The sequence below is a fragment of the Bactrocera oleae genome, chromosome 2, assembly GCF_042242935.1.
Source record: "Bactrocera oleae isolate idBacOlea1 chromosome 2, idBacOlea1, whole genome shotgun sequence".
Lineage (NCBI taxonomy): Eukaryota > Metazoa > Arthropoda > Insecta > Diptera > Tephritidae > Bactrocera > Bactrocera oleae.
The window spans coordinates 33,619,008-33,643,858 of record NC_091536.1 but is presented as its reverse complement, the minus strand read 5'-3'; the positions used below and the strand labels follow the sequence as shown (position 1 = coordinate 33,643,858).

At 36.8% G+C, this 24,851-nt stretch overlaps 1 protein-coding gene and 1 long non-coding RNA gene across 3 annotated transcripts in view; both read right to left on the bottom strand.

The window, feature by feature from the left end:
* Positions 1-24,851, bottom strand: part of Snap25 (Synaptosomal-associated protein 25kDa) — a 458,275-nt gene that overhangs the window by 183,345 nt on the left and 250,079 nt on the right. The gene's annotated exons all lie outside the window — the stretch shown is intronic.
* LOC138858336 (uncharacterized) lies at positions 6,844-7,092 on the bottom strand. Its single transcript, XR_011397521.1, has 2 exons — positions 7,040-7,092; positions 6,844-6,984 (listed from the first exon to the last, which is right to left on the bottom strand). It is a non-coding gene; the product is annotated as an uncharacterized lncRNA (long non-coding RNA).

Sequence of the window (24,851 nt, the reverse complement as noted above, 5' to 3'; positions counted from 1 at the left end):
TTCGCATGTCCAAATATATTTGCATATATGAACACATATGTACATATACATATGTATGTCCCTCAATATGTCTTTCGCAAAAAATCAAACAATCGCGCAAGTGACAAAAAAACGTAGACGCACCACCATCGGCCAATAATATTCAAGCGAACTCGCGGCTTATTTTCTAAGTATTTCATATTACAACGACAACAAATTCATTCATAAGGAACGTTCATTCAGAAGCAAAGTTCGCTCGTTCATAACTCTGCGCCGCGCTATTTTTTCTGTGCGCCTGCTAAACCACATTTGATTTTCATATAGAATTCCTACCGCAAATGCGCAAAAATAAAAATGAATGAAATTGAATTTGAATGTCTTCAGTAAAATTGAAGAATCAGCAAAATTACAATTTTACAATTTGTATCACTGAAAATCCTACCATCCCCCTCGCATTTGTATGTTGCCCACAAGCTGCTTCCTCACAACATTTGCTAAAAATCAGAAATTAAAGAATTTGTCTGATGTTCACTTCAGAAAGGAGAATTGGCAACATGACCTATTAGCGAGTTTAAATAATATTTATATTTTTGCATATTATGCACTATTTATGGCATTAAATTACAAAATTTATATTAAATTGCCATTCATATGAAATCATTAACTACTTCTATATATTCTAAGCACCGTCCATATAGTACTTTTATATGTTTACTTATTATCATTATTTCATAGTTTGTCGATTTAGCCCATTTTATTCAAATACGACGCTATGAAAATGCAGCCCAATCGGTAATCGCAATATTTCAAAAGAGCATAAGTCATTTTTCAACAGCAAAGCCCTGCAAAAAGGACAAACGAGACAACATAGCCGATCGACATTGTCGTAAAATTGTTGATTGAAACAAATTTTGTCAACTCCGCCACGATGCGCAAAATTCGGCGTCAATATGTATGCGAGCTCATATGTATATATGTATGTTTGTCGACAAAATCGTAATTTGGTTACTTTCAACAACACAATGTCTGCGCGAACTCGCCGTTATTTCGTTGGCTTGCCACTATACACAGAGGCGTTCTAACTGAAGACTCTTAGTTATTATTATGTTGCTTATTTTGTATTGAAAAATACTGATGCATTTATGAATTATTTTCGTAATATAATATATATTATATATATATATAAATACACATATTTTCATATCTATAATAGTTTTTAAACTAAATTCGATAAATAAAATATATATCTGAAATAATTATGTGGCAGTGCGCCCCAATCCCTCCTTGCCTGCGATCGTTCAACTCGCAAAAAGCAAAAAGTGTGGACAAAAGTCATTGCTTGTGCGGGGCAAGAAGAAGCAAGCATCAGCGTACGTGTACTCATGAATGTATGTGTGATTATCACATTTGTGTAAATACGCATAAATAAAGGAATATGCAATAAACCCAAATATATGAACATATTTTCCTGAAATATTTTAATTATCTCAGGAAGTTAAATATGCTATTAAAGTAATTGAATTATGATATGCTTAGATTCCAATTAATAAAATAAAAAATTAAATAAAATTTCAGTTTCATGAGTTTTAGGATTCGAACGTATAGGTTCGTATTCGGATTGTGCTTAACCCCTTCCCGCTTACGACCTCAGCCACCACAAAAGTGGAAACGCGGCCGCTTAGCCACCGTTTTATTGTTATCCTTTGTTTAATAAGCAATTGCTCACATAACGCACATACATAAGTTGGAAAAATAGCCTATTAAATGTTTATTTTATTATGAATTCTGGGGTTTTTACCGGTAATACAGATTTTTAAGAAGGCTTTTCATAATTATAAATTTCTCATTTCATAGAAATTGAAAACATAAATCTAAATAGGTATGCGCAACGATTTTTCATTTAGGAATATCCGTTGTGTCTATTTATAGCATTTCGCACATTGCGTGGTGTATTTTTATTTTTCGAAGTTATATTTTTCGATGTTCCCTCATATGGAACTACAAACAGAGAACGTAAATGAATAGAGAAGGAGCAAATGTTAACTGAAAACTTTTTGAGTACTAATTTGTAGTTCCAGATGAGGGAACATCGAAAAATATAACTTCGAAAAAGAAAAATACACCACACAATATGCCAAATGCTATAAATAGACACAACGAATATTCCTATATGAAAAAACGTTGCGCATACCTATTTAGATTTATGTTTTCAATTTCTATGATATGACAAATTTATAATTATGAAAAGCCTTCTGAATTAAAAATCTGTATTACCGGTAAAAACCCCAGATTTCATAATAAAATAAACATTTAATAGGCTATTTTTCCAACTTATGTATGTGCGTTATGTGAGCAATTGCTTATTAAACAAAGGATAACAATAAAACAGTGGCTAAGCGGCCACATTTCCACTTTTGTGGTGGCTGAGGTCGTAAGCGGGAAGGGGTTAAGCACAATCCGAATACAAACCTATACGTTCGAATCCTAAAACTCATGAAACTGAAATTTTATTTAATTTTTATTTTATTAATTGGAATCTAAGCATATCATAATTCAATTACTTTAATAGCATATTTAACTTCCTGAGATAATTAAAATATTTCAGGAAAATATGTTCATATGTTTGGGTTTATTGCATATTCCTTTATTTATGCGTATTTACACAAATGTGATAATCACACATATATTCATGAGTACACGTACGCTGATGCTTGCTTCTTCTTGCCCCGCACAAGCAATGACTTTTGTCCACACTTTTTGCTTTTTGCGAGTTGAACGATCGCAGGCAAGGAGGGATTGGGGCGCACTGCCACATAATTATTTCAGATATATATTTTATTTATCGAATTTAGTTTAAAAACGATTATAGGTATGAATTTATTTGTATTTATATTTTTACGTATCTATTAATTATATTACGTCAATAAGTCATAATGCATTACTATTTTTCAATACAAATTAAGCAACATATTAATATATTATGAGCCCTCACTTGACACGCCTCTGTGCATGGTGGCAAGCCAACGAAATAACGGCGAGTTCGCGCGGACATTGTGCTGTTGAAAAAAACCAAATGACGACTTTGTCGACAAACATACATATATACATATGAGCTAGCATACATATTGACGCCGAATTTTGCGCATCGTGGCGGAGTTGACAAAATTTGTTTCAATCGACAATGTCGATCGGCTATGTTGTCTCGTTTGTCCTTTTTGCAGTGGTTTGCTATTGAAAGTTGACTTATGCTCTTTTGAAATATTGCGATTACCGATTGGGCTGCATTTTCATAGCGTCGTATTTAGATAAAATGGGCTAAATCGACAAACTATGAAATAATGATAATAAGTAAACATATAAAAGTACTATATGGACTGTGCTTAGAATATATAGAAGTAGTTAATGATTTCATATGAATGGCAATTTAATATAAATTTTGTAATTTAATGCCATAAATAGTGCATAATATGCAAAAATATAAATATTATTTAAACACGCTAAGAGGTCATGTTGCCAATTCTCCTTTTTGAAGTGAACATCAGACAAATTCTTCAATTTCTGATTTTTAGCAAATGTTGTGAGGAAGCAGCTTGTGGGCAATATACAAACGCGAGGGGGATGGAAGGATTTTCAGTGATACAAATTGTAAAATTGAAATTTTGCTGATTCTTCAATTTTACCGAAGACATTCAAATTCAATTTCATTCATTTTTATTTTCGCGCATTTGCGGTAGGAATTCTATATGAAAACCAAATGTGGTTTACCAGGCGCACAGAAAAAATAGCGCGGCGCAGAGTTATGAACGAACGCACTTTGCTTTGAAGCAGCGCACGTTCCTTATGAATGAATTTGTTGTCGTTGTAATATGAAATACTTAGAAAATAAGCCGCGAGTTCGCTTGAATGTTATTGGTCGATGATGGTGCGTCTACGTTTTTTTGTCACTTGCGCGAATGTTTGATTTTTTGCGAAAGACATATTGAGGTACATACATATGTACATATGTGTACATATATGTAAATATATTTGGACATGCGAATGAAGGAAAGCAATTTCAAGAATATTCACATATAGACATATAAACATTGAAGCAAGTAAACAACAATAGCTGTTTGAGTTCACAGATTATACAAATATGTTTCAATATCATCTGTGGTGCTGCTTGTATAGCACACTTCCTTATTGCAATGAAATATTTTGCCTAAGTTCAAATCCTATCATATTTTTATATATTATACTATTTTTTATTTTTATAACTCTTTTTTATTAAATGATATTTGAATTCTATTTTAGTATTATTTCCCTCATTATTTATATTTTCTTGTCGGAGGTCAATTACTTTCGTTTTTATTATTTCAATTTTTGTTTATGCGCATACCAATGAACATCTGTGCATATGTATGTATATACATTTTGCTTATAGAGTGGTGTAGTTCGTTTCGTACCCTGATAGTTGTGGTGAAATTTTATTTTCCAATTTGCGCGTTTTCGATGTTCCTCCATCGTAATTAACATTTTAGTACTGCTAACATTTGCTCCTTCTCTATTCATTTACGTTCTCTGCTACAAATTAGTACTCAAAAAGATTTCATTTAACATTTGCTCCTTCTCTATTCATTTACGTTCTCTGATATGACATGTTCGTAGATTTACCATAGCAGCGCCATCTATTGATTACTTACTCAACCCAGTCGAAAGGTATCGACATCTGTTAGAATCATTTGGAGTTAACAGATAATTGTGACTGTCAAATAATAACAGACAAATAATTAGCAATAAATTAAAATTGCGACTATAATTTGAGATTTAAACTATTCTATCTCTTAAGTTGGATCGAACTGCACATGGTGTGCGAATTTTATTATAATCGGTTAAGTGGTTTAGCAGTCCATTGAGGACAAACATTGTGACACGAGATTTATATATATTAAGATTTATGTTTAATATTGTAAATATTATATACAAATTAATATAATAATATAATTTTTAAAATTGTTAATATTTATTATTTTTAAGCTAAAAATGTATAATAATATCGATAAAATAAATAAAAAATGTTATTTATTGTCAAAAAACGATTTATTTTCATACCCCTCAATACACTTGCAATTCATTCGATATAAAATAAATTATAAGCGTATACAACAAAACACAAGAACGATCGCTCTAATTATTAAAATATATAAAGAAATCTCAAACGAGTATACCATTTGACTATGTGAGAGTATATAATGTTCGATTGCATCCGAACTTAACCCTTCCTTACTTGTTTATTTAACGTAATATATTCACGAAATTTGGCATTAGTTATTTTCTGAGGCAATAATGTAATCTCCGAAGAAATTACTTAGATAGGATCACTATAGCATACAGCTGTTATACACACTGAACGATCGTATGTAAAACAACCACGCCTATTTCCCATATAACAGCATTTTAAATTCCATCTAATGTTTTCGCTTTCCAGTATGAAAATCAAGCAACAATGATTATATCGGAGTAAAACTTTGCGTGAATAATACGTTTAAAGTATGCCACTTTGTGACGAAAAATTGTCTAAATCGAATCAAAACTGTTCAAGCCCCTAGGTACTGAATATGTGGACCCCAGTGCCTATAGCTGACTTTTTACCGAAAATATCGGTCAACATAGAACAAGGCGGCAAGATCTACAAAGAAATCTAAAACGAGTATACCATTTGACTTTGCGAGAGTATAAAATGTTCGGTTACATCCGAACTTAGCCCTTTCTTACTTGTTTATTTAACGCAATATCTTCACGAAATTTGGCATGAGTTATTTTCTAAGGCTAAGGCGAAGAAATTGCTTAGATCGGATGACTATGGCAAATAGCTGCCATACAAACTAAACAGTCGGCATCAAGTGCTCGTATGGAAAACTCTCTCATTTGACGACGTATCTTCACGGAATTTGGAATGTATTATTATTTAAAGCCATTGTGCAATCTCTGAAGAAACTATCTAAATATGATCACTATAGCATATAGCTGCCATACAAACTGAACAATTGGAATCAAGTACTTCTATGGGAAACTTTTCTATTTTACGTAATATCTTCACGAAATATGTCATGAGTTATTTTCTAAAACCACAATGTAATCTTCGAAAATTGGTTATATAGGACCACTATAGCATATAGCTGCCAAACAAACTGAACAACCGGAATCAAGTATTTGTATTGAAAACTCTTTCATTTGGCGACGTCTCTTTACGGAATTTGGCACGGATTATTATTGAAGGCAATAATGCAAGCTCCGAAGAAATTGTATAGATCGGATGAATATAGCATAAAGCTGCCATATTAACTGAACGATCGAAATCAAGTACGTGTATGGAAAACTTTTTTATTTAACGTAATATCTTCACGAAATTTGGCATGAGTTATTTTCTAAGGCAATAATGGAATCTCCAAAGAAATTGCTTAGATCGGATCACTATAGCATATAGCTGTCATACACACTAAACGATCATATGGAAAACTTTTCTGTTTTATGTAATATCTTCACGAAATTTGGCATTAGTTATTTTCTAAAGAAATAATGTAATCTCCGAAGAAATTGCTTAGATCGGATCACTATAGCATGTAGCTGCTATACACATTGAACGAGCGGAATCAAGTGCTCGTACAGAAAACTCAAAGAAATTGTATAGATCGGATGCCTATAGCATACAGCTGCCATATTAACTGGGCGACCGGAGTCAAGTACTTGTATGGGAATATTTTTTATTTTACGTAATATCTTCAAGAAATGTTGCATGCGTTATTTGCTAAGGCAACAATTTAATATCCGCAGAAATTGCTTAGATCGGATCACTATAGCATATAGCTGCATACACACTTAACGAGCTAGTGTTTGAGTGAAGTGAACGTGTTTTTTAGCGCTCTAGGAATACTTGCTACATACCCCTAGTTTTGTATAGTGAAACCAATTTAGTTCTTCTTAGTGACTCACCAGGAGACTGGACCTTCTAAGAGGATACGAAACCTAAAGAAATAGATAAGTATAAATCAGATTAAATTAAAAATTTATTTGCACGTACCTGCCCCTTTTTCGCGGTAAATTTGTTGATATATAAATTAAGTTACAATTTACCCTAATAACAGCATATCAAAATGTGCACTCAATTTTAATCTGCCGTTTTTTTTAACAATCAGCTGTTTCTCCGTGTTTGTTTCTCCTTCTTTGCTATTCCTTTTTCGTTTGCTTTTGGTTACGGCATTGCCAACCATCAAAAAGACAAATCAGGTTTTTTAGGACGAAGGACTGAACATACCTATTGACAGGTGTCCCCAACGTTTCTCTAGCAGAGGTATGGCCTCTGAAATTAGAGCGGGGTGTACACCAGAGAATCCTTTTCGGAGGAACTCTAAAATTTTGAGAACGCCTCCAAAAGGAAAAAATGAGGAATCCACCGCTGCTGGACCAACAGAAATTTGTGGAAATGCCGCCCAAACGAGCGATGGTGGTAAAATCGGGCAAGAAAATAGTAGCGAAACTACCAATATTTTCAGCAAACTGGGCATGAAAATTAAGGAGCTTGAAAGCATGATGTCTTGTCAGAGACACATAAATCAAGCTATGCGCGACCTTGTATGCGGTATATCATGCCTATATGACAAGACTGAAAAATCAGACAATCCAGCGAAAAGAGTTATGATAGGGAACGCGTCGCAAGTCTCCCCTATTCATAAAGATAGAAACACGCCAAAAAGACTACGTGAGATATTAGGCTATTTACCTCCAACAAAAAAGCCTAAAAACGCAGATAATAAAGCGCAGGCTTCATATAGTGAGGTTATAAAAGTGATGCAGAAAGACAGCTCAGGAGATAAGCCCGTAGGCGAGAAATGGGTGGACGTAGTTAAGAAAAGGAAGCCGATCGAAAATAGAATCAGATCGAAACCTGACGCTATTATTCTAAAAAAAAAGAAGGAGCGTCGTATGCGGATATTCTAAGAAAAATTTAATGCGATAGTGGCCTTATAGAATTGGGCTCAAATGTAAGGTACATCAGGAAAACCCTCAAAGGAGATCTGCTTTTAGAATTAAAAAACCAAGCAGACAAAAAAGCCGACATGTTCAAGAGTACCCTAGAAGGAGTTATTGGTGAGATGGCGGTAATACAGCCAAAAAGACATCATGTTACCATTATGTGCAAGGACTTAGATGAGATAACCACTCCCGAAGAAATCTGCGACGCATTACAAAAGGAGTGTGGGATTCAAAATCTAAAGAAAGAAAAAGTTAAAAGTATGCGAAAAACCAGAAGCGGCACACAAATAGCGCTTATATGTCTGTGTGCCGAGGATGCCAAGACCGTACTTAAACAAGGGAAAGTAAAGATTGGGTGGTCTATTTGTCGCCTCCGGGAATATTCATCTATCGCTCGCTGCTTTAGGTGTTTCGAAGTGGGGCATACGGCGCATAAATGTCGCAACCCCATTGACAGGTCTTCCCTCTGTACACGCTGCGGAACCTCAGGACACGTGGCAAAAGTATGCACTAATGCCCCGAGCTGTATGCTTTGTATAGGGAAACACTCTGTCTTGAGTACGGCCTGTCCTAAGTACCTAGATATGAAAAAGTCAATGGAAAAATGAAGATCTTACAATTAAATCTTAACCATTGCGCTGCAGCACAGACCTGCTAAAACAGACGGTGCTAGAAGAAAATATAGATGTCGCCCTGCTAAGCGAACAATATACTCAGCGTTCGGAAAGCACTTGGATTAAAGATATAAGTGGCAAGGCAGCAACATGGTCTTGCAAAGGACAAGCCTTCACATCGTGCTCCAGAGATGCCCAAAACGGCTTCACACACGAATATACTGGAATATATCTTGTAAGTTGCTATGCTCGCCCTAGTGCTTCAAAAAATGAGTTCGAACACTTTTTCCTGCAGCTGTCTCTAATGACAAGAAGCAAATCCCCGATAATAATAGCGGGAGATTTTAATGTCTGGTCTACTGCTTGGGGTAGCAGAAGCACAAATCATCGTGGACGTTTGGTCCTAGAATTCTTGCGTCAAACGAACCTTACAATAATAAACAGTGGCACGCAAAATACCTGTCAAAAGGGCAATAAAGGTTCCGTTATAGACCTAGTGTTTGCTAACGATGCGCTTAGCAGGCACATTAAGTGGGAGGTGGCAAATACACAAATAGTGACCACATGGCCATGATTGCTGAAGTTTTGTTCTCCCGAGAAACGGAACCCTTCAGTAGAAATACCTCTCGAAAACGAAGTTGGAGACAAAAGGAGTTCGATACCGACGTTTTCGATATCGTCTGGGGTACGGCAAAGGCACCAGGCGGCGACGCCGCCCACTTGGTATCCGCTGTGCAGAAGGAACTAGTTGCAGCATGCGACGCCACGCTGAGAAAGCTCTGTCACTCAGCTAGACGTCGCTTCCAGCGTAACCAAGGAGGCGAGAATGGAAATCGACTCAGAGAAGCATTTAAACGCCAAAAAAAGCTCCTGAAGTCAGCAATCACTCGTAGCAAAAGAGGTTGTTTCGAAAAGCTTTGTGAAGAAGCAAACATAGACCCCTGGGGAATCGCGTACAAAATATGTATGTCAAAATTTAAAAATATGCCGCAGCAACCTAAGAACGCATCATTTATGAGGAAAGTCGTCGACGCATTATTTCCAACACATGAGACCATGTCCTATGCTATGCGTAACTATGTTACAGAGCACCCTCTATTAGTTACACAAGAAGAACTACTGGCCATTGCAAAAAGAATTAATAACTCCAAAGCGCCTAGAATAGATGGTATACCAAATAGAGCCCTAAAAGAAGCCATGACTCTGAGACCCAGTTTGTTCGTTAAAATGTACAATGCGTGTATACTGGAAGGCGTGTTTCCCGACCCGTGGAAGGTGCAGCGTCTGGTTCTACTTCCAAAACCGAAAAAGCCACCTGAAGAACCTTCATCATTTCGACCTCTGTGCATGCTCGACACGATTGGTAAAGTGCACGAAAGCATAGTAAGAAACCGCTTGGAGTTAGCAATCCAAAAAGCCGGCGGATTATCAGAGAGACAATACGGCTTTATAAAAAAGAGGTCTACTATTGACGCACTAAGTGAAGTCGTTGATATTGCGAAATGTGCAATAAGTGGCAAAAGATGGAAAGGTGGCACCAAAGAATATTGCGCGCTAATTACCCTGGATGTGAAGAATGCATTCAATTCTGCGAAACGGGCAAATATCATCAAGGCCCTGTACGAAATACGCGCTCCCCAATACCTTATAAATATTATTATGAGTTATTTTGAGAACAGAAGGCTGCTTTTCGACACAGATGAGGGTACCAAGAGCTACACTATCTCGAGTGGAGTACCACAAGGTTCGGTCTTAGGCCCCCTTCTTTGGAACCTGATGTACGACGGGGTGCTAAGACTACATCAACAACAATCCGTGAAACTAATTGCCTATGCGGATGACCTCATAGTGGTAGCAGTAGCGAAACATCTAGATGACCTCCGGGTCAAATGCAATGATTGCATAAATGGTATACGACGGTGGTTCGCAACCATGAGTCTAGAGTTGGCTGAGCAGAAAACAGAGGTCTTGCTCATTAGCTCCAGGAAAATTGAAGAAAAACTATCGCTTACCATAGGAGAATGTCAGATAACTTCACAGCCACAGCTAAAGTATCTTGGCGTTATATTGGAGTCAAGGCTAAAATTTAAAGAGCACTTGGAAAACACGACGAGTAAAGCAAATAAAATCTATAATTCTTTATCTTGAATGATGGCAAATAGAGGCTGTGTGCGTTCCAGCCGACGATTTCTAATAGCTAAGGCAATGAGATCCGTTATACTGTATGCGGCTCCAATATGGATCCAGGCGCTAGACACAAAATCATATGCTAAACCAATAATCACAGTGCATAGGCTTTCTGCAATACGCGTGATAAGTGCTTTCCGAACCGTATCAAGCGACGCTGCGGAAGTATTAGCCAGTATGGTGCCCATTGACATCCAAGGAAATGAATTCGCGCGCTTATACCAGCTATCGGACATCTCTACAGCAACAAAAAGAGAGGAAAGAACCAAGAGCATTACGCTGTGGCAGCAACGGTGGCAAACCTCATCCAAAGGACGGTGGACTCACAGACTGATACCAGACATCAGACCGTGGATAGATAGACAGCATGGGGACCTGGATTTTCACCTGACCCAAATGCTAAGTGGACATGGGTGCTTTAGAAGCTACCTTTACAAATTTCGTCATGACTACAGTCCGTACTGTCCGACGTGTACAGAATGTATTGAAGACTCTGAACATGTTTTTTACCATTGCCCTCGGTTCTCCAGTATAAGAGAAAATCTGATAACCACACTTGGCGGTAGTTTCTCGGTGGAAAATTTGACAGCACTTATGTGTGAGTCCTCTATTAAATGGAAAGCAGTCAGCGAAGCATCAGCTGTGATAATGACAAGATTGAGACACTTACAACAGATTAGGAGTCAGTTAGTCCGTCCCGTAGAGGAGACTTAAATGTCTTCTTCTCTCCCATGAAGTAATACTTTGTCCAGTGGTTCCGTGGGAGAGGTTTGGGTTGGGTGTAGGTTAGGTATAGCGGATTAACGTTCCGCACTTCGGCTTTCGAGGCTTCCCCCTACTATAAAAAAAAAAAAAAAAAAAAAAAAAAAAAAAAAAAAAATTATAACATAATTCAATAATGTAATCTCTACAGAAATTGTATAGATCAGATGACTATAACATATTGCTGCCATATTAACTGAAACTTTTTTATTTTACGTAATATCTTCACGAAATTTGGCATGAGTTATTTTCTACTGCAACAATGTAATCTACGAAGAAATTGATAATATCTTCACGAAATTTGGCATGAGTTATTTTCTAAGGCAATAATGGAACCTCCAAAGAAATTGCTTAGATCGGATCACTATAGCATATAGCTGCCATACACACTAAACGATCGTATGGGAAACTTTTTTATTTTATGTAATATCTTCACGAAATTTGGCATCAGTTATTTTCTAAGACAATAATGTAATCTCCGCAGAAATTGTTTAGATCGGATCACTATAGCATATAGCTGCCATACACTTTAAACGTTCGTATGGGAAACGTTTTTATTTTATGTAATATCTTCACGAAATTTGGCATGAGTTATTTTCTAAGGCAGTAATGTAATTTTCGAAGAAATGGCTTAGAACGGATCACTATAGCATAAAGCTGGAATACGCTCTGAACGCTCGTATGCGAAAGTTTTTTTATTTTACGTTATATCTTCACGAAATTTGGCATGAGTTATTCTCTAAGACAATAATGTAATCTCCGAAGAAATTGTTTGGATCGGATCACTATAGCACATAGCTGCCATACAGACTAAACGATCATATAGGAAAGTGTTTTTATTTTATGTGATATCCTCACGAAATTTGGCATGCGTTATTTGCTAAGGCAGCTTTGTAATCTGCGAAGAAATTGCTTAGATCAGATCATGTATAGATCGGATGACTATACATATAGCTAACATATTAACTGAAGAATTGGAGTCATGTACTTGTATGGGAAGCTTTTTTATTTTACGTAATATCCTTACGCAATTTGGCATGAGTTATTTTTTAAGGCAATAATGAAATCACCAAAGAACGTATGTATATCGGATGACTATAGCGTATAGCTGCCATATTAACTGAACAATTGAAATCATGTAATTGTATGGGAATATTTTTTATTTTACGTAATATCTTCACGAAATTTGGCATGAGTTATTTTCTAAGGAAATAATGTAATCTCCGAAGAAATTGCTTAGATCGGATCACTATAGCATATAGCTGCCATACACACTGGCTAGATGAGTTACGCCTCCCCAACACACCACATCAACACGATCCACAAGAAGACTCCACCCACTAACACACACCACCCCTGCAGACAACACACCACGCAGACATCACTACACCATGCACCAACACGTACACAAATACAACACCAAATCGATCACACGACCATGAAGCCATCACAATGTATAAAAGGGACCAACGAAGGATCCCGTACTCTTCTTTTAGCATTCGACTCGCAAGCGATTTGACCTTTTTTTCGAGCATCCGCCTAAACCAACTCTTCCTTTCGTTACTACCAAAAATAGTTTTGCCAAGTTTTGCCAAGGTGAGTGAAGTGAAAATTAATTTAGTGATTACATAAATATGGTCCTTCGAGCCCTAGTGGACGGCACTATGGGAAATTAAACATAAAAAGAAAAAAAAAAAACAGGTGCAGTGACAAAGTGCGGGGCCAAAAAGTGAACAAAAACGAAAAAGGTGATGTGACAGAAATTGAACAAAAAAAAAAAAAAAAAGGAAAAATATATATATATATTTCAATAAAAACAACAAAACCCAAAAAGGTGCAGTGACAAAGGTGCGGTGCCAAGAAGTGAACAAACAAAAAAAAAAATTCAAATGTGAGCATAAGCGAAGTGCAGTGTATTGTACCATATAAAAAGAAATATTGGTACATATATATACATACATACATACATATGTATAAATAGATTAGTGAAGTTGAGTGACCGAACATATGTTCGTACATATAAGTAAAACGATCTGTTAATTTCGTTTTGAATTTTTTATTTCCCTTTACAAGGGCAGCCGGTCTCAGCGGAGAGTTATTACAACTGATTTACACAAAAGCGACGCTAGCGTCTAAATACCTACACTGCTTGCTAACTTTAGTTGCTGCACGTTATTTGCCGCGTGAACCAATTCCGCTTATTGTCTTGTATTTGGTTTATTGTTGTCACGCGCAAGACTATAAGTGTTCGATCAGCAATATGCCCGTTATTATTGCAGTACTGAACTTTTCTTTGGTGTTATGTGCAAAACTGTAGACGCGCCGTCAGCAGATTACGTTGAAGCGATATTTGATTACGTTGAAGTGATATTTTGGCCGGATGATTGATTACCCGTGTTAACTACTCCCCCTCTTGAAGTGAAAGCGTCCTCGGTTTCTTTTATGACATTCTTCAGTACTATCATTTTTTTTTTGTCGTCTCCTCAGAAGTATTGCTATGCCCATAGCTATGGCTAATACGATTAGGAGCAAGGCGCTTCCTGATTGTATGGAGCGGGTCTCAATAAGATTCCGTAGGTGAGCTATGTGCTTGAGATTTTTTAAATTAATTTTTTGTAGGTGTGGAAGTGATAATAGCTCAATATGTTCGGTGAAGTTAACGTGCTGCGCGGGTACCGCCTGGGGATGTGAACGCATTACCTCATTCCAGTTGCTATAAACAGTGGAGTTTATCATAATATCACATTTGAATGTTATCAAAAAGGTTCCTCTAGCTAATCTTGTCAAATTTTCGGTTTGTATTATAGCGGGCTGGTCATTAATTAGAATTACGCCGTCATCGATCTCCTCAATGGCGGGCACGTGATCGGTGGATTTGGATTTGCAATTTGCGTAGCGCTGGTTCAGTAGTTCTCGTACACAGGGACTTTCTTTCAAGGGCTGGCAGAAGTTTGCTATTATGGCTTCTTTGCAATTATAAAGTGGGATGTATTCTCCGCTGCATTCAGCCATAAGATTCGTTTCCAAGGAAATAATCTTTCCTTCCTGGATCACGGGCAGCAACTTTACATTATTATAAATTCTAGCTATTTTTGGGTATTCAATAATGAAATAAATAAACTGTGTATTTTGAAATATATTAAATTTAGAAACAGAAAGTATGTCAGTTATACTAGTATTTGTAGAGAGCTCAGCAGCTAATATATTACTTATTTCCAAGCCTTTAAGCAGAATGGGGTTAATAATATTTACTTTTGCTAAAGCTACTGATGTAATGATGGTTTCTAATTGCATTATTACCGCTCTATTTCTAGTGCTGACCAAAGAAAAGAGATCTCCCGTGTCGATCTGCGTCCGTTTTGCCTGTGTTAAAAGTTTATTAACCGTCACCGTCAGCTCGTTAATTTGCCTCTGGGTAACTAGATTAATCATTGACTGTTGTTCATTTGCTTCTATTAGGGCTTCGGCTCTGGTCTCAATTGTCTGAAAGTCGTCAAAGTCCGGAGTGCCGGTTATGTATTTTAATGCAGTCCCTAAGATATTAATACCTCGCGCATGTCGGTGATGTATCTTGACCGCGTCGAGTAGTTTTAATATTTCGTCAGCGTCGTTTCGGAGAAGTTGCCTGGCATGGAAAAGTGGGAATTGTTCTAATATCGTGTCCGTCTCTTCGGCTATCGCCTCGAATCCTGACAAGTTTGTCTTGTGGAGTAAAAACTCATAATGCTCGTGGACGATTACTTTTCCTGTTACTATCGGGATGTAATGGGAGCTGGTATAGTTAAATATCCCTGCGTTAGCCCAATGGTTCATTATCAAGAGCAGAGTTACCCTAAGGAAGAAGGAGACATTTCAGTGTTTTAAATTGATTTTGTGAACTTTACGTCCATCGATTAAAACATAGGTGCCCAAATCGCTCTGGACTATTTTTTCGGTGTAAAGTTTAGTGAATTTATTTCCTATTCTCTTATTGGTCTTTACAAAAACCCTTTCCCCTGGTTTATATTGTCTTGTTTGTCTTTTTATGTTGTGCCTTTTTAAGTCAATTTGTTGGGTACATATAAGTCTGTTCTTTATTTCATTAACTAGTTCGTCCGGAATTGCGTGGATGATGTCTATAGGTTTTCTGTTTGTCACGGAATGAATTGTGCGGTTGTACTTAGCCGTTGCTAGCAGAATTAATTCGGCCGTGTCGGAAATGCAAGTCTCGAGCCTCTGGCAGCGTGCAATTTCCGTAAGTGTACTGTGAAACCTTTCCACCTGGCCGTTAGTCGTACTGTGAGCCGGTGGTGTGGTGTAGATCGTGACACCGAAGTGGTTTTTTAGGATCGCTTTAATAGTTTCAGAATTCATGACTTCTCGTTATCACAAACCAGAACTTTAGTGTTTTTGTAAAAGTTGAGGAGTTCATAGATTGGTTCCTTAATATCTACTATGGCTCTAGATTTTATTGGAAAAACTATTGCAAATTTAGAGAATTTATCTATTGTTGTCAGGAAATGCGTTTTGTCTGTTGAATAAATGTCCACGTGAAGGATTTCTCCTGGGTACGAAGGTATGGGAGTTCATCCTATTTCTGGGTTGGGGGGATGTCGTTGGTATTTTGTTTCATAACATATTTGGCAGTTTGAAACTATTTTCTTTAGCACTTTTCTTAAGTCAGGAAAATAGTAATTTTCTAGGATCTGCTGTTCATTTTCGCGACAAGATCTATGTGCACGATTATGCTCGATTTGGAGGATTTCTTTTTGGTCTTCTTTATTAAAAACATCGATAACCTGTTTTGTAGTGTGGCGGAACTTTACCCCTGGAAAAGATGTGGCAAGGTCGTCTTTGATTAGTGCCAAAGTAGGGAGTTCGCATAGCAACCCGTTAACGACGTTCGGATTAACACACTGTTTCATGGATTTCAGTAAATCCTGTAGGTTATTAAAAGATATTTGATGCCTCACTTGTGTCCTAAATAGGATTGACGTGTTAACCGGCAATTTGGCACCCTCTTCCAGAATAATCTGAGTTTTAAAACAATTAATGGGTTTTTTTACTGTAAATATTGCTTGAGTAAGTGATAACTCGCTATTGGTGGCCATACTTTCTGTGTGTACCCTGTGATTCAATGCATTTATGTGTTGCCGGAAGAGTGCATCAGCCACAAAGTTTTCTTTACCTGGTTTGTAGTGAAACTTTGGTGAGTACTCCTCGACAAAAGCGCGCCATCTTTTCATCTTTGCATTTTTTAAAATTTCGAATGGAAAACTAACTTATTCACACTTTTATTGAGAAATATTAGCTGCTGACCTTTCTACTTACATAAATATTCCCATGTTCATATGTTAGTATGTTGCTGTGTTGGTTAAAGTTGGTTTTTTGGTGGTTGATTGATGGTTGTTAAAGTTGATTGTCCTGCCAGTTTGGTTCTATGCCTTCGTCGTACACACGTTTTAGCTAGCTATCTATCTAGCTTTGTAGATTCTGTAGATATGGTTTTTAATAGAGTTTGTAAGTTTTTTATTATTTCTGTTTGTGCTTGCGAACGTCGTCGTTTTATCGCTGGATGTGAGTGTGTGTGTGTGTGTGATTTATTTAAGAAGTCACTAGTCACTGACACTTAAAATCCATTAAAAGTTCTTCGGATGATAGTTTTTTGTTTATAAATATTATTCGATATTTAAAGTTTTTATTTAATTGTTTTTCTTTCCAAAAACGTTTATCAGTTTATGTCGAACACAAGGATTTTTTTAAAAACCTTTGACACTTTTAGCGTGATTTTGAACCGTTTTAAAATTTTCTCAATTTTTTTTAAACGTAACAAACACTCAAGTGATCTTGACTCGTCGAGCGGTGTCGATCTTATGTTCTGAATATTTTCACTTTAGTTGAGAGTCCTTTTCATTTTAGGAGGTGGGTCCGAACCCACGGCCAAACGCGAGTGTCCTTTACAAGGAGTTTTATTGTTTGGCCCCACGTTGGGCGCCAGGATCTGTTAATTTCGTTTTGAATTTTTTATTTCCCTTTACAAGGGCAGCCGGTCTCAGCGGAGAGTTATTACAACTGATTTACACAAAGGCGACGCTAGCGTCTAAATACCTACACTGCTTGCTAACTTTAGTTGCTGCACGTTATTTGCCGCGTGAACCAATTCCGCTTATTGTCTTGTGTTGGGTTTATTGTTGTCACGCGCAAGACTATAAGTGTTCGATCAGCAATATGCCCGGAAGCGTTATTATTGCAGTACTGAACTTTTCTTTGGTGTTATGTGCAAAACTGAAGCGATATTTGATTACGTTGAAGTGATATTTTGGCTGGATGATTGATTACCCGTGTTAACTTATACACATATGAAAAAAAGTGGAAAAGAGGCAAAACATATTAACTGTGCTACAAAAACATAAAACCAAAAATTACTTCAACTCAAAAACAAACGGGCGCGAAACCAAAAAACAAAAAAACCAAACGCGGCGCGAAACCCGAAAATATACAAAAAAAAAATATTAATCAAAAACGGGATCGAGACTAAAACAACATATATAGCAGCCAACAACAACAAAACTCAGGAAGAGAGCTGCACAACAAGCATCAGGACAGCTGGCGTGAAGGAAGTTGGGAAAGAAGGAACCAAAAAAAAAAAAAAAACCTCAAAAAGAAAACCACATTCTCCCCAAAACCTGAGGCGAGACAAAGTGAGTGTATCGTTTTCATTTTTCTTATTAATTATATATGTATGTTTGTAAATCCTGTATACCATTAAAAGTAGGAAAATCCGTTTTAACAGTTTGAAAGCACGGGTACAGGAAACGTTAACGGAAAATATATATAAAAACAAAAAAACACGGAACTAAAAATTTAAGTACTACATACTTATAATTTTTCCTAACGTTAACGGAAAATTTAAAAAAACCGATACATACAAAACAAAAAATCGGGTGAGTATCCTTATAGACATATATACTTATATTTACACATATATGTATATATATATATTATATTAACAAATTATTGATTGCCTAAATTTATGTGCTTACATTTGTATATATATATACACACAACAACCACAAAATAAAAAATAAAAATTAAAGAATTTCCGGCAGTACCCCTTAGGCTTAATAAAGCAATAAGCAGGACTGCGTAACAATAAGTAAGCTAAAGGCACAATAACAATTACAGCTAGAATCTACAGCAAAAAGACAAAAATACAAACATACATATATATACATTCAATCGGTAAACAATATGCAAATTGCATTTACCGATAAATCTCGTAACTAAACATTCTCTTATATTTTTACATATAATATATATTATATCAGAATATATTAGCATAAGCGCAGTCGGTAAAATACATATTTTTAATTCATTTAATTATCTAAATATCGATTATTTTAAAACTGATTAAGCAGTGCGGTTAAATAGCAACAAATAATTATTAATTACATAAATAATTAATAATTACAAAAAAAAAAAAAATTTTGGTAAAAGAAAGCTAAACACAATAATATAAAAAATTGTCAACTAAAAATTGCTTCAAAGTCCATTTTGGCAAATATCCCGCAATACCCCTTGTTCTTTGGCAAACAAACACAAGCAGGATTGCGCACAATAATTTTAGCACAATAATTCGTGTATACCTAGGTACAAAGTGCATTGATCTCTTCAACGAGCTCTCAATTGCTCAAGTACATAAATACATATCTACAAGTCCACGCATTTGGGTGTACCTACATACCCCTATATAAGGACATAAAAACATAAAATAAATATAAGTTCGATTATTAATAAATTAAAAACATATACGACCAGTAATTATAAAAAACTAAATCCTCGTATTTAAGAAACATAATTCGAATTAAAAACTCTTATTAACTAAAAGAGTTTGCGGTTATACACATATACGAAAGTTAAAATTAATTTTTTCGAAAAAAAAACACTCTATTTACTTAAAAGAGTTTCGTTACATACAAGCATATAGCTTGAATTCCATCGGTCGACACCGAGGAATTTTAAATTTATTTCACTATTTTCTAAATGAGCTCAGATTCAAAAGAATCCAAAGCAACACAGTCTCTAAAAGTACCTAAAATGATTTCTGAAGAAAAAAGTCCATGTACACCTGCAGAAGCTACACGCTCAAAACAAGGTGCTACAAAACAAAAACGGGTGAAAGATATTTCATACAACAAATTTATCTCTGAGAGTGACAGTATAATACGATACTGCACTCGATTTTCATCTTCGCCGATTCAGGACAATTCTGAATCGGTATTAGAAATTAAAAAAGACAATCTTGACAATTTTTGGAAACGTCTCCAAGCTGCATATGACGCAATCGTAGAATCTGACGACTCAGATCTACCGGAAAATTTCAAATCTTCGGCTTACGCCAAATACGAAAACTGCTTAGACCATTTAGAAGAAACAAAAGCAATGATTTTTGATCAATTAAAATTAATCAAAGCAATTGCACCTACTCCACAGCCAAGAGTAGAGCTGCCACAAATCCAAAGTCATGAAGCAAGTTCAGGCATCCATCTCAAGGTGCCCACATGTGATACAGAAATCTTTCATGGTGGTTATGAACAATGGCCGTCCTTCTGGGACATGTTTACAGCCGTTTACATAAACCACCCAAAATTAACAAATGTGCAAAAATTGTATCACCTCCGATACAAAACAAAAGGTCAAGCAGGCGTAATAGTAAAACAGTTCGCACTAAATGACGATAATTTCAATTTGGCTTGGGAAGCTCTTAAATCAAGATTCGAAAACGAAAGAATATTGGTCGATAAACAAATATCGATATTAATGAACTTGCCAAAAATTCAAAAGGAAACAAGTGAAGAATTTATCAAACTTCAATCCACTGTTTCAAATTGTTTGTCGGTTTTATCGACACAAAATATTCCCACAGACAGCTGGGACCCTATACTGGTAAACATATGCACTGCCGCATTACCAGAAAAATCATTACTTCTATGGGAGCAATCACTCTCACCATTGTCATAAACGACATCATTCAATGCTGCATTACAGCACATTTACCAGCTCATCCCCAAACAGCGCAAATATGAAAAGAGCCACGCGTTTAGTTGCAACAGCAAATCCCGAAAATTGCCAAGAAGCACCATGCTGCTCAAAGGCATTAAAAACCCAAACGCTACACAGCGAAAATCAAAGTAGAGTACTACTACCCACAGCAGTCGTCTCCATCGAACACCGAGGAGAACTGTTTAAACTTAGGGCCTTAATAGACCAAGGATCACAACGATCCTTCATAGCGTCTAGGGCTCAAAATAGGCTACAACTGCCAACAAAACTAGCCAATTTTTAAATCACGGGAATGGGCGGAAGAGTAGTCCAAAACTCAGATAAAATCTGCTCCATTACCCTAATTTCCCCCCAAGCGGATAAGCACATACAAGCAGAAGCTATAGTCTTACCGCAACTTACAAATATGCTTCCAAGCTATCACATAAAAAGCAAGCATTGGCAAAAGGTTTCACACCTAAAGCTAGCAGATCCCAACTGCAACACTCCCGCTTAAATAGACCTTTTATTAGGCAGCGATCTCATACCACAGATAATACTCGAAGTTATTGAGAAAATTTCAAATACACTTCTGGCACAAAATACTATTTTCGGGTGGATCCTAAGTGGACTAGTTTCGGAACCAGTTACCACCATGACCACTCAGGTTGAGGAAATCTCAAACGAATACCTCAATTCACAATTGAAAAAGTTTAGGGAGTTAAAAGAACTCCCCCCATATCAATTACAACTCCAGAAGATCAGTATTGTGAAGACTTTTACAAAGCCACAACTACTAGATTAGATAATGGTCGGTATGTCGTACGACTACCACTAAAACAACAATTTCCCAACACAATCGCCTTAGGTCACTCACTGGGACGAACAAGTAAAACCACTTCGTTTAGAAAAGTGGTCCCAGTTTGCAAACAATCTAAACGATATCTCACAGATACAAATCCCACGATGGGTAAATTATGCCCCAGAGCACAAAGTCGAACTACACGGCTTCTGTGACGCTTCTGAAAAGGCATATTGCGCAACTATATATGTTCGCACACAAAGCGACTTTGCGACCACAAGCCACTTGCTAGTAGCAAAAGCAAAAGTAGCTCCGTTAAAAACAATAAGTCTGCCACGACTTGAACTGTGCGGAGCGCTACTACTAGCCAAACTAGTATCCATGGTGCGAATGCATTTAAATATGGCAAAATACAAATTGTATCTGTGGTCCGATTCTGAAATTGTACTAGTCTGGTTAGAAAAACCACCACATGCATAGAAGACGTATATTTTCAATCGAACGTCTCAAATACTTGACCTAGTAGGATCAGCCACTTGGCGACACGTAGCCAGTGCTGACAATCCTGCCGATCTTGGTACAAGAGGGTGCAAACCGCTGCACCTTACCACCACCACCCTCTGGTGGAATGGTCCCCGATGGTTAACAGAATCTCCCGATTCTTGGCCACAATCGCCCATGCGCAATATAATAGCCCCAGAAAGTCGAAAAATCGACTCCTTTTAGACAGCAGTGGAGGATACTGACATCCTTGAGCGATTTTCATCGTTCCCCCCAGCCCTCAGAGTAATCGCCTATATGTTAAAGTTCATAGAGCGACTTAAAATTAAAATTAAGGGAGTTCCCTCAGAGTACCCCCAATGCGATACATTGACGCACCTAGAATTGAAAAAGGCAAAGGTCGCTCTAATCGCATCAACTCAAACGCGCTACTTCAGCCGCGATATAACACTATTAAGAGAATCAAAACCCATTGACAAAAGGAGTTCACTCTTAGTTCTAAACACATTCCTCGACACGAAAGGTCTTCTTCGTGTGAATGGTCGGCTTGCCAATTCAAGCCTAACTTATAACGAACGCCATCCCATAATTGTACCAGAGAAGTCTCAACTTGCCACATTACTCATCAATTATATCCACATATTAATGCTTCATGACGAACATCGTCTCATGCAACATATGGTCCGCCAAGAATTCTACATTCCCCGACTTAAGCCCCAAATAAAGAAGTGCATTTTCTTGTGCAAAATCTGTACCACGTACAAGCAAAAGATGCGAACAAAGATTATGGCAGCCCTTCCTCCGGAACGCTGCAACTTTGCTCTGCCTTTCTCCATCACAGGTGTCGATTTTGCTGGGCCTTTTCAAATGAAGGCGTCCATGTTAAGGTCTCCCACTCTGATGAAAGGCTATGTGGCTGTTTTTGTCTGTTTTACGACAAAAGCAGTGCACCTTGAGCTTCTAATCTGACGAAGGAGGCTTTCCTTGCGGCATTTGCTCACTTTGTCGGTCGACGCGGTTTTCCATCGAAGATAATGAGCGATAATGGTAAAACATTTATCGGCGCTCAAAGAGCCACCGAAAAACAATTTGTGGACTTTATCAAACAAGTCTCACCTGAGATTGTACAAAAGTACGCGCCCCAAGGCATTAATTGGCAGTTTATCCCCCCAAGCGCTCCTCATATGGGTGGTTTATGGGAATCAGCTGTAAAAAGCTTCAAATCCCACTTCAAAAAAGTAGCTGGAAATTACAAATTCAATTACGAAGAATTTACAACATTACTAATCCATATCGAAGCCGATTCAATTCTCAATTCACGGCCACTAACGACACTCTCGCAAGATCCCTCCGACAGACTAGACGATCATATAGGAAAGTGTTTTTATTTTATGTGATATCTTTACGAAATTTGGCATGCGTTATTTGCTAAGGCAGCTTTGTAATCTGCGAAGAAATTGCTTAGATCAGATCATGTATAGATCGGATGACTATACATATAGCTGCCATATTAACTCAAGAATTTTAGTCATGTACTTGTATGGGAAGCTTTTTTATTTTACGTAATATCTTCAGGAAATTTGGCATGAGTTATTTTTTAAGGCAATAATGAAATCACCAAAGAACGTATGTAGATCGGATGACTATAGCGTATAGCTGCCATATTAACTGAACAATTGAAATCATGTAATTGTATGGGAATATTTTTTATTTTACGCAATATCTTCACGAAATTTGGCATGAGTTATTTTCTAAGGAAATAATGTAATCTCCGAAGAAATTGCTTAGATCGGATCACTATAGCATATAGCTGCCATACACACTAAACGCCTGGAATCAAGTACTTGCATGTGAAACTTTTTTATTTGAAATAATATCTCCACGAAATTTGGCATGAGATATTTTCTAAGGCATAAATGCAATCTACGAAGAAATTGCTTAGATCGGATCACTATAGCATATAGCTGCCCTACGCCCTGAACGCTTCTAAGCGAAACTTTTATAGTTTACGTAATATCCTCACGAAATTTGGCATGAGTTATTTTCTAAGGCAATAATGGAATCTCCAAAGAAATTGTTTAGATCGGAAGACTCTAGCATATAGCTGCCATACACACTGAACGATCATATTGAAAACTTTCTTTATTTTATGTAATATCTTCACGAAATTTGGCATGAGTTATTTTCTACTGCAACAATGTAATCTACGAAGAAATTGATAATTTCTTCACGAAATTCGGCAGGAGATATTTTCTAAGGCATAAATGCAATCTACGAAGAAACTGCTTAGATCGGATCACTATAGCATATAGCTGCCATACTCCCTGAACGCTTCTAAGCGAAACTTTTATAGTTTACGTAATATCTGCACGGAATTTGGAATGAGTTATTTTCTAAGGCAATAATGTAATCTCTGAAAAAATTGCTGAGATCGGATCACTGTAGCATATAGCTGCCATATTAACTGAACGATCAGAGTAAAGTGCTTGCATGGAAAACCTTTTTGTTTGACGAGCAATCTTCACGGAATTCGGCATAAGTTATTTTCTTAGGCAATAATGTAAACTCCGAAGAAATTGCTTAGATCGGATCACTATAGCATATAGCTGCCATAAACACCGAACGATCGAAATCAAGTGCTCGTATGGAAAACTCTTTCGTTTGACGACGTTTCTTCACGCATTTATTAGTAGTTACGGCAATACTGCAATCTCCGAAGAAATTTTATAGATCGGATGACTATAGCATATAACTGCCAGATTAACTGAACGACCGGAATCAAGTACTTGTAACTTTTTTTATTTTACGTAATATCTTTTCGAAATCTGGCATTAGTTATTTTCTATAGCAACAATGTAATATCCGAAGAAATTGCTTAAGTCTCCAAAGAAATTGTTTAGATCGGATGACTATAGCATATATCTGCCATATTAACTGAACGACTGGAATCAAGTGTGGAAAACTTGTTTAGT